Here is a 19,103-nt window from a genome sequence, read left to right on the forward strand (position 1 = left end):
TTCTTTGATCAAACCGCTTGAATTCCCACTGGAAATAATAATGGCAGAGAGTTCGAAATTCTTTGACCTCTTTTTTTTTTGGGCAGTGGTTGAAGGTTACTGGTTAACACTGTCGATTGAAACTCGAAGAAGAAGAAGAAGAAGAAGAAGAAGAAGAAGAAGACATATTTCCAGAATTTGTAGATATTTTGTAGTCAAATTGTAGTCAAATTAGAAAATTTGTAGATAAATTGTAGACTGTTTTTTGCAGAAGATTTTGTAGAAGCTTTAGTTGTTTTGGATTTGTGAAAACAGAAAATAATGCATCTACAATCAGAATACAAATAATCTACAATTTATCTATAAGATATCTACAAAATAGATACATTGAATTTTAATATCCAAATTCTCATTTCAATTGTAGCATAATTGGCATTTTCGACATAATTGTAGAAGATTTGTAGAAGTTTTAGTCTTCCCAATATACAATTTATCTACAATATATCTACAATTCTACAATTTAACTACAATTTATCTACAGTTTCTGGAAATACGTCTCCTTCTTTTTCTTCTTCTTCTTCTTCTTCTTCTTCTTCTTCTTCTTCTTCTTCTTCTTCTTCTTCTTCTTCTTCTTCTTCTTCTTCTTCTTCTTCTTCTTCTTCTTCGAGTTTCAATCTAAAATTCAGTCAAAACTAAGTCTAATCTTCACCAAAACCCCTCAAAATTGAGATATAAACTCCTAAACATATTCCGAATTATTTACAACAACACCCAATCCAAACAAATAATAATTTTTGAAAACCCAAATTTGAATTCAAAGCTTTCAAGCTTTTTAATGGCTATCAATGGTGGAAAATATATGGAAGAACAGATGAAGATGAAGATGAAGAACATAAATCTCCTTTCCGTTTGATTACTGGAGCTTCAGTAGCTTGCGTTTTTTGAGAATTGTAGTTGAGTGAGAGAAGAGAGATCTCTTTCTGTTGAGGAAGGAGAGAATTACGCAACAATTCGAATTTAATGTTGACAGAATTACACGCAGATCTGGTGCCTTCATTTTAGCGCGTTTTTTATGGCAAAATCTATCTATTTTTGGATTGGTATATAATTTGTAGTAAAAGTGTGGACTACACGGGTAAATAACAAATTATGAATATTTTTGGTAATAAGGTTTGATATATGGTATAGATAGGTAAAAATCCCTAAATTAAATAGTGCTAACATAAGCCCAAACCAAAATCAAATCAATATTAATACTAATAAAAGACATTCAATTCAATACTACGAACGGGAATGTATTGAAAATCTATTTTTTGTTTTGAAATAATTTAGATAAAAATGCATAACCTATTTTTCTTTTTTCTTTAGCGTTTAGTCATGTAATTAATACTCCCTTAGTAGTCTACTTATTTTAGCATGATTTAGCACTTTTAGATTATGTTTATTTTTATTATAGCGTTTTAATTAGCAATATTTATATTACATAATTTTATTGTCTTTATTATTTAATATTTTAGGATAATGACATGACATATCTCATATTTTGTATTATTTTCTTGGAAAATACTTTATATAGTTGTATCTTACTAGGACTAAAGAAATATTTTGAGCACATTTTATATATTTTGTTTTATGAAGATTTTACCAGAAAAAACCCGAATAACCCGAGAATCCGAGAAAATCCGAGAAAAATTGAGAATGAAAAACCCGGGTTTTATTGGTTTGGTTTGGTTTGGTCTTTAGATTTAATAATCCGACACAATTGGTTTGGTTTGGTAATTGTAAAATTCGAACCAACCCGGCCTATGTACACCCCTAGTAACAAGTAACAACTAATGTTAAAACGTTGATTTTACTCTTTTCCAAGTCATGAATCCACTTGAATTTTTAAGTAATTTTATAGTGTATTTACTCGATTAAGAAGATACATCTAGTCTATCATTAAAAGTTCTCTCTAGGATGAGCTCCCAACCTTTTGCAAGCCAAAACACTACCCCCCTCCCCCCAAAAAAAAAACCATCCGACATAATCCATCACAACCCACCACAAGATGATTTGGAAAATTCAACATCCTTCAAGGACAAATTGATGGAATCAAACCCAATGGATTTTGCTCCTACAATTGAACAAGAGGAAATGCTCTACACCACAAACTCAACGGATGATAAGGAGATTGTGCATGATCCAGAAGGTAAAAAAGAAGGTGTCATAAAAAAAATTCTTTTAACAGAGGATAGACAACGTATCTATGAACCGTGGACATATTCTATCATAATCAAATTAGTAGGAAAACATATGCTACAACATTATTTAAAAAGGAAAATTCAAGATCTATGGAATCCAACAAAAGACTTCTCTCTTATTGATCTTGAAGAAGACTATTATATTATCAAATTCAAGAAGAAGGAAAACATGGATAAAGCTATCCACTTAGGTCCATGGTTTATAAATGGCCATTTCCTGTCCATTTCCAGATGGAAACCAAATTTTGTGGCCAAAAATAAAAAATTAACTACCTCTGTTGTATGGATTAGGCTTCCTCAATTGTCAATAGAGTTTTATGTTAGTAAAATCCTAGAAAAAATTGGCAATGCAATAGGACGCCTACTAAAAATTGACATATGTACATCAACAACCCTAAGATGTCGATATGCAAGGATTTGTGTCAAAATTCCTCTGCAAATCCCAGTCTAACCCTACCTTTTTGTTGGACAACATAAGCAATATATTCACTACGAAGGGGAAGATTTTCTTTGCAAAAATTATGGTCGTTTTGGTCACACAATGAGGCAGTGCATTTATATCAAGAAACAAAGCAATGATCCTCTCCATGCAGGACAAGTTCATCAACCTACGACTACAAATGGAGATAATGAAACGGAATGGATCACTGTTTCATTCAACAAAAAGAAAAATCAAGACAGAAAACTTCCTCCTCAACTTACCATCAACTAGCTTAAAAGCAGCCATGGTGCAGGTATTTCGGTTAAACTTTTCAATGCTAATATAGGTAAATACTTGGACACTCAATTGCTTCAATATAAAACTAAAGATCATCCTTCCTCTAATAAACCCTCAAAAGTTACTATCCAGCCTATCAATGCTAAGGAACAAAATAATTCTCTAAACAAAAATCACCACATAGACAATAAGCAAATGGTTTTGCCAAAAACTACCATGACTAATACTGATTTTCTAGTAAAAATAAATTTACTCAATTAAGTGATGACTTGGCATTTGAAGGCATTGACACTTGTATAAGTGAATCAGACGTGACACCAAATGATGCCAACCAAATAGATATTATCAATGCCATGCAAAATGGCTCTATAACGGACCTTCTAAACCTCCTAATAATCCTACCCCTACTACCCTAAACCCACCCCTTAAATAAAAATCTACCAAAAATATTGTATTATCCGAAGGATCTCAACAAGATCCTTCCTTAAGATATGGCAAGATCACTTCCACCATGCATGTTGGCCAAATGGCATCGAATGTAGTAAAGGGTAGCCAAATGGCCACACCCTTAGAAAACCTAAAAGAAGCTATTAAGTGTCCTATAAATCAAGACGTAGAGCACCCAAAAGATACAAACTTAAAAGAAAAAATCATTGGTTCTTCCACCAATCGGCTACCTCTTTCTTCTACCCAAAACCCCACGCCTACTACCAGTTCATTAAATACTTCTTACCCCGCCCAAAATGCCAAGAGTTCCTTCATCCCTACGAAGAAAGAATCGTCTAATTCAAATCCTACGCCAACACATACCTCTCAACATGGAAAACATTCCCTCCTTCACCCTCAAGAACAACCCCAGATAATTTATGCACAACCACCCCAACCCTAAGACTACCAACCTACCAGTTGGATGGAGCTAGGCCTCATGGGCCATGCAATATCCTTCACAGTTCCAATCAACGACCAAGAGGCTATTGTGATCCTCCACAACATCCAATATCTAGCACAACTCATTACGGAGGGAATGATATTGGCCATGAACAACTACCTCAATTAAGTTTGGCTCAACAATATTATTCATCCAATGGCTCCATCAATGAACCCTCAAATGGCTCAAGTAATGAGGGAGCAATGGAGCATGCCACCCCAGTTCAACCCCATAAATCCTCAAAATGCCCCGTTGGACCTTCCCTTCTTTCTAACAGAGATGTAGACTCATCTCAATCCCATCTTTCTCCCTTGGGACATCAACCAGGGGAACCAAGAGATGTCATCCCCCCTCCACCCCATCCAGTACCCCCACAACAACAACAAGTCGACCCAATACCCGGTCTGGTAGAGGAAAAAATGGAGGAGGACGATGTCGCTCTAAACCTACACTTAGGGCCAACCCTAGAACTCTCAAACCTAGACGGAATAAAAAAATTTCTCTTCACTGAGAGGCACGAGAAGAGGCATTTGCTCAGCTGCCCGTTAGCCCTATACAAGTGCTCGATGGACATCCGTTCTCCACACGACCCAACAGTGGGCAAAAAGGCGATGATTCTAGTTCCTTCGATGAGAAGAAATCCTGTCCTAATGGAAGGGATAAGGGAGAATAGAGAGATGGTCAACCCTGAAACTAATATATCCATGAATCATCCTACAAATTTCATAATATGGAATATAAGAGAAGGGGATAACGAAAATTTCAGGAGAAACTTTAGGGAGATGATTGATACACATAGGCCCTGCATGGTGACACTGTTGGAAATAAGGATGGGTAACATGCAGCCATGCTTAATGATTTTGGGTTCACTGAGATGATTGATGTTCCATCGTAGGGTCAGTCAGGAGGCATGGTAATGATATGGAAGGATGATGTAATCAACGTTCAAAATGCAGTTCGTAGGAATCAAGAGATTCATGCAACCATAGAGGTAATTCCCATACGTAAACCTTGGCTTTTTTACTTCTATATATGCTAGTACTTGTATTCATAATAGAAATATTATGTGGGATCATCTAGAAAATATTAGTTTATAAAGGGCCTTGGTTAGTATGTGGTGACTTTAATGATATTTTAGCCGCTAGTGAGAAATTTGGTGGCAAACCTATTAAGGATAGTAGAGCTAGATTCATGTGGTCAAAAATCAATAAGTGTAACTTGCTTGATCTAGTCTTCAAAGGAAGTAAATATACTTGGACAAACAACAGACATAATAAGAAAGGTCTTATATTAGAAAGACTTGATAAAGTTTTCAAAAATGAAGAATGGATTGAACTTTTTCCTAAAAGTTCCATAATCCACTTGCCTAGAACCCACTCTGACCATAACCCTATTCTTATAGAATTGATCCCATGAAATAGGTCTCTCTATAAAGTTCTATTTAGGCTAGAAACCTTTTGGTGTAAATATCCGCAGTTCCAGATAATTGTAAAAAATAATTGGAATGATAGTGATTTACTTTAAAGCTAGCCTTAATTTTGTGGATAAGTAAATACCTTGGAAAGACAACACATTTGGTAATATTATGGGAAGGAAGAGAAAATTGTTAGCTAGACTCCAAGGTATCCAAACTTCCAATAGCTATACTACCAGCACTTTCCTTCGAAATTTAGAATTAGACCTTCAAAATGAGTTCAATGATATTCTAAATATAGAGGAAGATTATTGGAAACTTAGGTCTAGGATCCTGTGGCTTAATTATGGAGACACAAATACCAAATTCTTCCATATCTCAGCCACCAATAGGAAAAGAAGAAACAAAATTAATTTCTTCAAAGATGATGCTGATAATTGGATAAATGACCATAGCCAAATTATGTCTCATGTTCAAAATAATTTTACCTCTACATTTACTTCTTCTCACTCATATTTTAGCTGGGCTAACCCCCTAAATCCCAATTTAGTTATAACAAAATTAACCTAGACAATCTAGATACCCCCCTTCTAGATAATGAAATTAAAAGAGCTATCTTCTCGTTCAAACCATTTAAATCTCCTGGTCCAGATGGTTTGCACCCCTTATTTTTTTTAAAAATATTGGTATCACATAGGTCAATTAGTTTGCAATCTTTTTCATGACATTTTCAACAATCAGGAAATCCCTCCGGAAATTAACAAATCTTTTCTTTGCCTTATTTTCAAAATCCACAATGCCAACAACATTAAAAATTTCAGACCTATTGGCTTATGCAATACCATTTACAAACTAATCACTAAGATTCTAGCCAGCCGTCTTAAACTTTTCCTAGATCAATTGATCAGTCCATATCAGGCTAGTTTCATGAAAAATAGAAGAGCGTCTGATAATGCTATCGTCATTCAGGCACTGATTTCTAAATTTAACAAATTGAAAGGCAAGCAGGGCCATATGATTCTTAAAATTGACTTAGAAAAGGCTTTTGATCGTTTAGATTGGTCTTTCGTTCGCCACACCCTTGAATACTTTAAATTCCCACCAAAAATTTTCAAATTATTACTGAGTTGCATTTCAACTAGTAATATAGGAATCTTAGTCAACGGATCCGTTACAAATTATTTTTAGCCAAGTAAAGGAATAGACAAGGAGACACAATCTCCCCTTATATCTTTATCCTCTGCCTAGAAATGCTCACTAGATATATAGAACATCAAATGGACATTAAGAATTGGGATCCTATATCCTTAGGATATAAATGTCCAAAAATCTCTCATTTATTATTTGCCGACGACCTTACTCTAATGGCTAGAGCAAATGATAAATCATGTCAAGCCACTAAAATGGTCTTGATCAATTTTGTTCTCTATCAGGTCAATGCATCAACATTACCAAATCAAAATTACTATTCTTCAAAAATTGTAACCATACTCTTATCAGAGATATTACTACTATGTTAGGAATTAAGAAAAGTAATAGTTTTGGCACCTACCTAGGTTTCCCTATCTTAAACCATAGCACAAAATCTAGGGACTATCAATTCCTAATCAATAAGATGAGAACTAAACTTGCCTCATGGAAAATAAAATTCTTTAATTTGGTAGGAAGAACAACACTTGCAACATCGTGCCTAAATTTTATCCCAAACCACTACATGCAATACACCTTCCTTCCCAGAAAAAACCCTAAAAGAGATTGATAAAGTCCAAAGGAACTTCATATGGGGTAGCTCAACAGAAAAAAGAAAAATTCACCTGGTTAATTGTCCTACCATATGCCAACCCAAACCAAATGGTGGCTTAGGCATCCATAATGCTCTTAATAAAAATCTATGCACTCTTGCTAGCCTAAGTTGGAGACTTCTCACAAATGCATTAATTCCTTGGGCCAAGCTTATCTTCTCTTACTATTGTAGTAGTTCCTCAATGAACAAATCTTCATTCATTTGGAAAAGTATTTGCAAAGGTTGGGAAATTTGCTCCAAGGAAATCATTTGGTCCCTCCACTTTCAATCCAATCTTAACATCTGGGAGACAAATTGGATCTCAAATTTTGGTAACCTAAGGAAATATGTAATAGGCCCCCTCTCCGCTAGGGATACATTAAAAAAAATTAGAGATATCGTTGATAGTTCCAATTGGAATTTGGACAGACTATCCCTTCCTCTTCTCCGGGATTACTATCAAATATCACTAAAATAAAAATTCGTCTCAAGGGTCCCTCAATTGACTTACTTAATTGGTCTCTCACCACTAAGGGGGTATTTACTACCTAATCATATTATACGCTTCTGGAATCTCCTAATAACATTAACTTAGATTTTGACTGGATTTGAAAATTAGATTGTCCCAATAAAATCAAATACTTCCTATGGCAATGCCTTCACGATCGAATCCCTTGCAGAAAATACCTTTTATAGATTGGACTAAACATTGACCCTAATTGTCCCATCTGTAAAAGCCCTAATGAAGAATCTATTAAGCATATCTTCCTAGAATGCAAAGCCGTTAACAAATTTTGGGCCGACCTTCAGTGGCACCGCCATATTAACCAAAATGGTGAACATTGGCTTATCCAAATAAATGACTTCAACTATCCTTTTAATCATAAATTTCTAAAATGGAACACTTATTTTCCCTTTATCATTTGGCACATTTGGATTAATAGAAACAATAATAACCACAATAACACTACCAACCTGATTAGTGGTTCTCAAATCATGCAGAAGACCATAGAATTTAAATTACTCACAAAAAAGCCTCTATACACCCTCCCAAATTACTAATAAAAATCAATTGGCACAAACCTCCTAGGGGTTGGTTCAAACTGAATGTTGATGCCAGTTTTCATAGCGATAACCAAAATTGTGGTTTAGGTGGTAGGTGGTTGGTTTTACAAAACCAACTCATGCAAGTGGCTCACTAGAAGCAGAATTGAAAGCTCTACGAGAAGGTCTAAGGACAACAATAAGTTGAAACTCTTCCCATTTGAAATAGAGACGGATTGCTCAGAGGTAATCCAGGTAATACAAGTGGGTAACAAATTATTTAACAAAATTGTTAATGATTGCAAGTCGTTAATGCACTAGCAGAAGGTTACCCTCCAGCACACTTTCAGGCAAGGGAATAGGATTGCTCATCAACTAGCAAAACAGATCCTAGGAATGGATAACCAAGTTTTTGGAGCAGCTGGAAGAAGTAATGCCCAGAAGATCAGTAAAAAAGATTTTGTTGGACTACCTAGTGAAGTAATAGATTTTGTGGAAAGTGATAGACTAGAAACTACTACTCATGAAATGCTGTTATGTAATGAAGCTTGTCAATTGTTAGCAAGCTTAGAGAACCAGTGTGTCCTTTGTGACGCATCTTATGTTATGTATTAAACATTCCTTAGTTATTAATATATATATTTCCTGTTTTCTCAACAAAAAAATTATATTGTATTTAAATTTTTATATACTATTACGTATGTTATGTATACTTAGATTTATTTAATTTATGTCTGACCATAAATTTGTTTTCACTTAATGGAGATTAACATTTGATTCATTCTACAGGAGTCTAACGGGTGGGCCGGGCCGGGTAGGGTAGAGAAAAGTTGAAACCGTTCGGGTTTCAAACCGGGCTGGTTACGGGTTAGAGGTTACTAGGCTTAATGGGTTCGGGTTCATCCGGGTAAAAAATGAACCGTAAGGGTTACGGGTCCAAGGGCCCGGGTTAGTATTTTTTTATTTTTTATTTTTTTTTGTATTTTGTATAACTATTGTAATTTATATTAATATAAAGTAAAAATATAAAGAATACAATGAAGATGGAAAAATATTGCACTTATAAATTGCAAATACTACATTTATTTCAAAATTCAAACTTACAAATTGAAAGGTTTACATTTAACAACAAGTATATTAACGAAAAAAGAGTAAATTAAAAGGTTTTGCATTGCCTTAGACTCTAAAACCTTAAAAAAAAATTAAAATCTAGCCTTTAAACCGGTCCGGACCGGTTAACCGGTTCTACAAGGATTTTGGTTGATCGGGTTTGACCGGTCCGGTTAACCAGATAAATTAAAGTGAACGGACCAACCTCCTAACCCCAGTAACCTAGCCCACCCGGCCCCCTAAGTATCAGGCTGGGCCGGTACGGGTTTCAACCGGTTTGGGCCAGGCTAGTCCCGGGTCAACCCCGCCCGTTTGCCACCTTTAGTTAAAATTTGAATGAATTAGTTATAATTAATCAATTCCTACAATTACTTCCACTCCCTCACGTTTCTCTCTCCACATCCCACCCCCACTCCCCCACGTATCTTGCACAAGAGAGCAACAATTCCACTATTGACAATCATTAAAAAGCTTTGAATTCTAATTTAGGTTTTCAAAAAACATTATTTGTTTGAATTGGGTGTTGCTGCAAAGAACTGAGATTCTCTCTACGTCTCTCTCTATCTCTCAATCCGTAATTTTGGTAATTTAAAGCAAAGAAAATGAGAGCAGCAATTCCGCCATTGACAGCCATTAAAAAGCTTTGAAACTTTGCATTCGAATTTGGATTTTTAAAAATCATTATTTGTTTGGATTGAGTGTTGTTGCAAACAATTAGGAATATGGTTTGGAGTTTATATCTCAATTTTAAGGGTATTTTGGTGAAGATTAGACTTATTTTGGCTGAATTTCAGATTGAAACTTGAAGAAGAAGAAGACATGACTTATATATATATATATATACACACACTTACTTACTTAAATATTGTATGAAATTTGAACAATATTGTATAAAATTATATTTAAGTTGTATGATATTGTAGTTATATATAACTAGGTAGAAATAATGTGTGAAAGTTGTGGATAAGTTGTAACTAAGTTGTATAATATATAATTTGTTGTATGAATTTTTTTTACTGTGTATAAATCAAATACAAAATATACAAAAGACATATTGTATAAAATTTGTATAAAAATTGTATTTAAGTGGTATGATATTGTAGTTGTATATAATCATCTTTCCTGAATTATGAACAACTTTCAAAACTCTATCCTGAGGAAATGGGAGCTTTGTTATACTGCTGTGCTTGCATATTCCCCAGCAAAAAATATCCATTTCTTCTGAATGTTCGTCAGTAAGTACTAAATATGCTTATTGATAAATTTGCTTCTACTTTTGGAGGAAACTTGTACTGAGAATCGATGAATCCTTTTGTAAGCTGATGAATTTGCAAGTTGGAAATGGAGAGTTATAATTGATGAAATAAATGATGACTGAGGGCTTGTTAAATATGAAAGAGGAACTAAAGTACACATTCTTTCTCATGATTGTTTTGTTTGTGGGTACGTCCACAATTTCTTTTTTCCACAAATAGAGGAGTTTCCACCGTAGGTTAATTTGAATAGAGGGTGAATTACACGTATGAACGAAAAGACGAAACAAAAAGATTTGGAGTGTGGGTGAAAGATTGGGAGAGAAAAGGGGAAAGAGCAGAGAAAAAAAAGGAATAGGGCATAACTACATCCCTTATTTAAGGCATAAATATTGGATTAAGAGCCTTTTAAGGTGGATTGTATATATTTTGTAAATAAAACTTGTTGCCGGGTAAATAACTAAACATGAACATTAAGGGTAATAAAGTTCAAATGGTGTATAGGAATAAAAAAATCTCATATTTTGTTTGGATAGTTATTAATTATTGTATTGTCTCGTATTGTTACTTTAGATATAATATTTGTTTTGATTGTCACTTGAATTTTATTGTATCATATCGTTAAATCCATCGTTACGTAACGACAAAAAATGTACACTTTATGGAACGGTGGATTTGGTGTGATGGCGTCGTTACCTTGCTTTTTTCTCTCATCTTGCCACTCCTTATTATTTAATAATCATATTTCATTACCCTACTTTTTTATATAATAATTCTATTTCGTATCCTGTTTTTTAGTAATGTTGCAAGTTTATTCTTCGTATTGTTGGTGCGTGATATCATAAAATAACGGTAAATAATATATTCTTTTCCGACATTGTATTCATCAAATAATACAATACGATACAATACAATACAATACAATACAATATACGTAATATATTATGAGACGACGTGTAACAACCATCCAAACAAATAGTAAATCACATCCCAAATGAAGACAAAATATAACGAGAAACAATGAGCATTGACCTTAGTGAAGGGTCTTGTCTTTTGGTTAGATTTGATGAAAACAACAACAAAATTATACCAATGAGCATACATAGATCATATTGTAGGACATATATTAGTTTCTTGTCTTTTTAATATTTTACAAAAAAGGTCCATATACCACCCTGAACTTTACGATAAGGTATACAAATAACTGTCGTTAAAAGTTTGGCTCATTACCCACCTTGCCGTTACACTCTTGGCTCAGATAACCCCTTAATTCTAAACGGCTGTCATAGTGGATAAGTTATCCACTCATAATTTGACATGTGAAATTTTAATTTACACCCAAATATTTTAATTCACACCCAACAGGATCTAATTAACCTACCCATTACCTGTGACCCGACCCGTAAATTGGAAGCCCCTTTCTTAAAAACACCCGAATTTTACTTCACTTATCAACTAGGGATAGCTTTTCTTCTCAATCTCAACAGAGATCTTCGAGTTCATCGGTCAATGGGTTTCTTTGTTGAGATTGATAAGAAGAGCTATCCCTAGTTGATAAGTGAAGTAAAACTCGGGTGTTTTTAAGAAAGGGGTTTCCAATTTACGGGTCGGGTCACGGGTAATGGGTAGGTTAATTAGATTCGATTGGATGTGAATTAAAATATTTAGGTGTAAACTAAATTTCACATGTCAAATTATGAGTGGATAACTTATCCACTGTGGCAGCCGTTTAGAATTAAGGGGGTATCCGAGCCAAGAATATAACGGCAAAGTGGGTAATGTGCCAAACTTTTAACGAGAATTATTTGTAGACCTTATCGTAAAGTTTAGGGGGGGTATCTTGGACCTTTTCAGTATTTTTAATGAAAAGGGCAGCCAAGAAGTTTGTTGAAAGAATTCATCATTTGCCCAAGTTGATATTTATACATGGCACCATCAGCAATCTTGATTTATATCAAGCCAATAAATTTAAGATATGTATTTGTCGTATATATATTTATTGTTTAATTATGATTAATTTATACATATTTTTACATTAAATGTTAACTAATAAGATTAAATTATTTGATTTAATATAAATAACGTCACTGAATTGCTTTGTGCATCTATTGGTTGGTCATGTAAATTGTGGTATCTAAAACCAATAAAACTAAGTCCACGCAAGCCATTCGTTCCATGCCAACTTTGTTGACAAATCCTTCTCTCTTTTTATTATCTGTTACCAAACAAGTCAACACATTTCTGCATTTACGAATCATTTAATTTTACATTCTCATTTTAATTTTATTGACATACTTTTATAGAAACTTATATGATTTGAGGTGTATATATTATATATAGACACACACTCACATGTACATAGTATACTTTTAATCTGTATGATTTTGAGTTATTTATATTTTTGCTATAGCTAAATCGTCTTGTATTTCCGTGTAACTTTAGTAGAACTCCAGCTTGGATTGGATGGGTTGGACGTGTCAAGATACTTTAGGAAAAAGATTTCAAATTTAGCGCACCACTTTTAATTATGGTTTAAAATTACCATCCATTATATTTCAGGTTGGACCTCTGACAAGGTCAAAAGCTAACACACGATAATTTGCTAACTGTAAGGGCATGATTTGACCCGAAACATAACCAAAGGTAAAATTTGGCTTACGGGCTCAGGGACTGCAGTATGCTACTTCCTTGTAGTCATCAACTCGTTCTTGACAGATCCGATCGGGTGTTCATAATCTGAAGTAAAAAGATTCGAACCTTTGCATGCTGGTACCTATCACGACCCAGATTTCCCACCATCGAGAGTCGTGATGACACATACTCGTAAAAGCTAGGCAAACCACAAAACATATAAATTACTAACTCTTTCATTTTAACCCTTTTTAATAATCTGAATTAAAAGGTAATCAACATTTAAATATTAACGATAAATGAAATCAAGCGGAAGACTTAGTCTAATATAATAACCAAAACCAGTGCTACAAATGTCAATATACGTCTCTACCCGGAATCTGGTGTCACAATATCACGGACCGACTAAGATTACTACAATAAATGTCTGAAAGAAATACAATCTGTCTCGAAATCAATGAAAACAGAGTACATAATAAGATAGAAGAGAACGTCGGGCCTGCGGACGCCTGCAGGACTACCTCGGGATCTCTAGCTGGACTGAAAGCAGCCACCCGTATGCTATAGTCCAAGAGTTGCTCTGGGATCTGCACATAATGCAGAGTGTAGCATCAGCACAACCGACCCCATGTGCTGGTAAGTGCCTAGCCTAACCCCGACGAAGTAGTGACGAGGCTAAGATTAGACTACCAAATAAACCTGTGCAGTTATGTAATATACAACGGAAAATAAAACAAGAATAAACAATTAAAGATGGGAGGGGGTGCATGATGCGGGGGAAATATCAAATCCAGTAGAAAATTTAGAGAAATATAAGAGAACAATTCAGGATCTACAACAAAATAATAATAACACTGTTGCGGCGCGCAACCCGATCCCTATCATTTAACACTGTTGCGGCGTGCAACCCGATCCAACTGTATCATTGCTGCGGCGTGCAACCCGATACAATATAACATTGTTGTGGCGTGCAACCCGATCCATTTATATCATTGTTGCGGCGTGCAACCCGATCTAATATAACATTGTTGCAGCGTGCAACCAGATCCATTTATATCATTGTTGCGGCGTGCAACCCGATCCAATATAACATTGTTGCTGGCGTGCAACCCAACCCATATCTATACATTTAACAACAATCATACCAAGAGTCCCGACAAGGGATCAACAAAGAACTATACTATCCCGGCAAGGGATTCGACAGTAAAAATAAATACGTTCCGGCAAGGGAGAAACAACTATAACCAGTCTTATTCCGACATCTAACCATCTATGCTAACACCAATACTCAATCATAAGTAATTTCCACGAGAACAATCTTAATCCTTGCTCAATACAGATAATCATCAATTAAAGCATCCATAGTATTATTTAAGAAAACAATAAATTGCAATTCAAGACTCGCGGTCATGCTCGACACCAACGTATAGACACTTGTCACCATGCCTATACGCCGTTCTCAACAAGAAACAAGTAGCAAATAGGACACAACTCCTAATCCCTCAGCTAAGGTTAGACCAAATACTTACCTCGAACTTCCATGGCCAACTCAAACCTCAAACACCGCTTTCCCTTTTGAATTTGGCTCCAAATCAATTTTACCTAGACATAATCGACTTAATAACATCAATAAATGCTAAACAATCCAATTCCAAAGCTTAATTATTGCTTTCTAATCATTCTTCCCAAAAAGTCAAAAATCGACCCCGGGCCTGCTTGGTCAAAACACGAGGTTCGGACCAAAACCCGATCACCCATTCACCCACGAGCCCGAATATATAATTTGTTTTGAAATTCGACCCCAAAACGAGGTCAAATTCCCAAATAATCAAAAAGCCCTAACTCTACCCAAATCCCTAATTTTCTACCATTAATCTCATGTTTTAGGCCTAGAAATCTAGTGGATGTTGATAAAAATGAAAGAAAACGAGCTTAGGATTACATACCTATGAAGCTCTGGTGAAATTCCTCTTCACAAATCGCCCAAGAGTTGTGGAGAAGATGAAGTTTATGAAAAATGGTGAAATTCCCGAATGCATTATGTTTTTGAACATAAAAATAACTGGGCGAATTTGGTCTATGCGTTCGCGACAGGCCCATCGCGTTCGCGATGAGCTAGGCCTGAGAGACCTTTGCATTCGCGGAAATGGGCTCGCGTTTGTGGAGTACTAACTCGCCGAGCCTTCGCGTTTGCATCCAGGTGGTCGCGTTCGCGTAGGTATAATACCCCTCCCCCTGCCCAGGCTCATAAGCCTTCGCGTTCGCGATACCAGGCCCGTGTTCACGAAGGGAAGACCCCCCAAAGCTTCCCGTTCGCGACCTAGGTCTCGCGTTCGCGTAGAAGGAAATTTCCTTCAGCATGAATAACTCATCGCGTTCGCAAGGGTCCTCCCGCGAACGCGAAGAAGAAAATACCAAAACACCAGAATTGAAAACCTGTAACTTTTTATGAGTTCAAAATCTTCCGAAACTCACCTGAGCCCTCGGGGCTCTAAACCAAACATACGTACTAACTCAATAACACCATATGAACTTATCCGGGCGATCAAATCGCCAAAATAACATCATGAACATCGAATTAAACCTTAAAATCAATGGAATTTCTCAAAACTTCTTTGAACATCAAATTTTGCATTTTAGGTCCGAATCACGTCAAATGGATTCCCTTTCTTACCAAACTTTACCGACAACACATATAAATCATATTGAACCTATACCGGGCTCCGAAACCATAATACGCCCGATACCATAGATTTCACATAGTATTTCACTTTCAAAAACCTTTATATTTTTTCAGAAAATAATTTCTTTTAAAAATTCATTTCTCGGACTTAAGACCTCGGAATTCGATTCCAGGCATACGCCCAAGTCCCATATTTTTCCATGGACCCCCGGGACTGTCAAATCACGGGTCCGGGTCCGTTTACCCAAAATATTGACCGAAGTCACCTTAAATGCATTTTAAGTCAAACTTTTAACATTTCTCATAGATTTTCACATAATAGCTTTCCGGCTACACGCCCGAACTGCGCACACAAATCGAGGTGATGCTGAAAGAGGTTTTTAAGGCCTCGAAACGCAGAATTCATTTTGAAAACAAGTGATGACCCAAGGTCATCACATTCTCCACCTCTAAAACAACTGTTCATCCATGAACGGACATAAGAAGGAAGTACCTGAGTCAGGGAAAAGATGGGGATAATGGCCCCGCATATCGGACGCGGACTCCTAGGTCGATGCCTCAGCAGGCTGACCTCTCCACTAAACACGAACAGAAGGAAAACTCTTCGATCTCAACTGATGAACCTGCCGGTCTAGAATAGCTATCGGCTCCTCCTCGTAAGACAAGTCCTTGTCCAACTGGATAGTGCTGAAATCTAACACGTGGGATGGATCGCCGTGATATTTCCGAAGTATGGACACATGAAACACTGGATGCACGACTGATAAACGCGTCAGCAATGCAAGTCTATATGCCACCTTTCCCACTCGATCAAGAATCTCAAACGGGCCAATGAACCTAGGGCTAAGCTTGCTCTTCTTCCCAAATCTCATCACGCCCTTCATTGGCAATACTCGAAGCAATACCCGCTCACCGACCATGAAAGCCAAATATCGAACCTTGCGGTCGGCATAACTCTTTTTCCTGGACTGAGCTGTACGAAACCTATCCTGAATAATCCTGACCTTGTCCAAGGCACCAGATCCGTACCTAATAACCGAGCCTCTCACGGCTCAAACCATCCAATCGGAGACCGACGCTGCCTACCATATAAAGCCTCATAAGGAGCCATCTGGATACTTGTCTGGTGGCTGTTGTTGTAGACAAACTCATCTAAAGGCAAAAACTGATCCCACGAACCTCCAAAGTTAATGACACAAGCTCGGAGCATATCCTCCAAAATTTGAATAGTCCGCTTGGACTGCCCGTTCGTCTTAGGATGAAACACTATGCTCAACTCAACCCGTGTTCCCAACTCTCGCTGAACTGCTATCTAGAAATGTGAGGTAAATTACGTACCTCGGTCCGAAATAATAGACTCAGGCACACCATGAAAACGAACAATCTCCCGGATATAGATCTCAGCTAACCTCTCGGAAGAATAGGAGACTGCCATATGAATGAAATGCACTGACTTGGTCAGCCTATCAACAATGACCCACACTGCATCGAACTTCCTCTAAGCTCATGGGAGTCCAACAGTGAAGTCCATAGTGATCCGCTTCCACTTCCACTCAGGAATCCAATCTCCTGAAACAAACCACCAGGCCTCTAGTGCTCATACTTAACCTGCTGACAATTCAAACATCGAGTCACATATGCAACGATATCCTTCTTCATTCTCCACCACCAATAATGCTGCCGCAAATCTTGATACATCTTCGCGGCACCCGGATGAAGAGTACCGGGAGCTGTAGGCCTCCTCTAAAATTAACTCTCGAAGACCATCCACATTAGGCACACAAACTCAACCCTGCAATCTCTAAACTCCATCATCACCTAAGGTAAACTGCTTGGCACTTCCGTGCTGCACCGTGTCTCTAAGGACACACAAATGGTGATCATCATACTGCCGATCATGGATATGCTCCAATAAAGAAGAACAAGCGACCGTGCAATCTAACACCCGACTGGGCTCAGAAACATCCAACCTCATGAACTGATTGGCCAAAGCCTAAACATCTAAAGCAAGCGGTCTCTCACCGACCGGAATATAAGCAAGACTACCCATACTGACAAACTTCCTACTCAAAGCATTGTCTACCACATTGGCCTTTCCCGGATGATATAAGATGGTGATATCATAGTCCTTTAATAGCTCCAACCACCTTCTCTGCCTCAAATTCAACTTCTTTTGCTTGTAAAAGTACTGCAGACTCTTGTGATTCGTGAACACCTCACACGCCATGCCATACAGATAATGCCTCCAGATCTTTAACGCGTGAATAATGGCTGCCAACTCCAAATCATAAACCGGATAGTTCTTCTCATGAATATTCAACTGCCGCGAAACATAGGCAACGACCTTGCCATCCTGCATCAACACTACACCAAGTCCAATACGAGATGCATCACAATAAACTGTATAAGCCCCTGAACCTGTGGGCAAAACCAACACCGATGCCGTAGTCAAAGCTGTCTTGAGCTTCTGAAAGCCCGCCTCACACTCGTTTGACCATCTGAACTGGGTACTATTCTGGGTCAACCTGGTCATTAGGGCTGCGATAGATGAAAACCCCTTCACGAACCGACGATAGTAGCCTGCCAATCCCAAGAAACTCAAAATCTCTGTAGCTGATGCTAGTCTAGGCCAGTTCTTGACTGCCTCAATCTTCTTCGGATCGACCTGAATACCCTCTACTGATACAACATGACCCAGGAAGGCAACTGAACTCAACCAGAACTCACACTTCGAGAACTTAGCATATAACTGACTATCCCTTAAGGTCTGAAGAACCACTCTAAGATGCTGCTCGTGCTCCTCCCTACTGCGAGAACATATCAAAATATCATCAATGAAGACTATTACGAACGAATCCAAATAAGGCATGAACACTCGGTTTATCAAATCCATAAAAGCTGCTGGGGCATTTGTCAACCCGAATGACATCACCAAGAACTCATAATGCCCGTACCGAGTGTGGAAAACTATCTTGGGGACATCGGATGCCATAATCCTCAATTGATGGTAGCCAGATCTCAAGTCAATCTTCGAAAATACCTTGGCACCCTGAAGCTGATCAAACAAATCATCAATCCTCGGCAATAGATACTTATTCTTGATTGTAACCTTGTTCAACTGCCAGTAATAAATACACATTCTCATCGATCCGTCCTTCTTCTTAACGAACAACACCGGCTCACCCCAAGGCAAAACACTGGATCTAATAAAACCCTTCTCAAGCAAGTCTTGCAACTACTCCTTCAACTCTTTCAACTCAGACGGGGCCATACGATACGACAGAATGGAAATGGGCTGAGTGCCCGGAGCCAAATCA

Source organism: Nicotiana tabacum, chromosome 5, assembly GCF_000715075.1.
Source record: "Nicotiana tabacum cultivar K326 chromosome 5, ASM71507v2, whole genome shotgun sequence".
Taxonomy (NCBI): Eukaryota; Viridiplantae; Streptophyta; class Magnoliopsida; order Solanales; family Solanaceae; genus Nicotiana; species Nicotiana tabacum.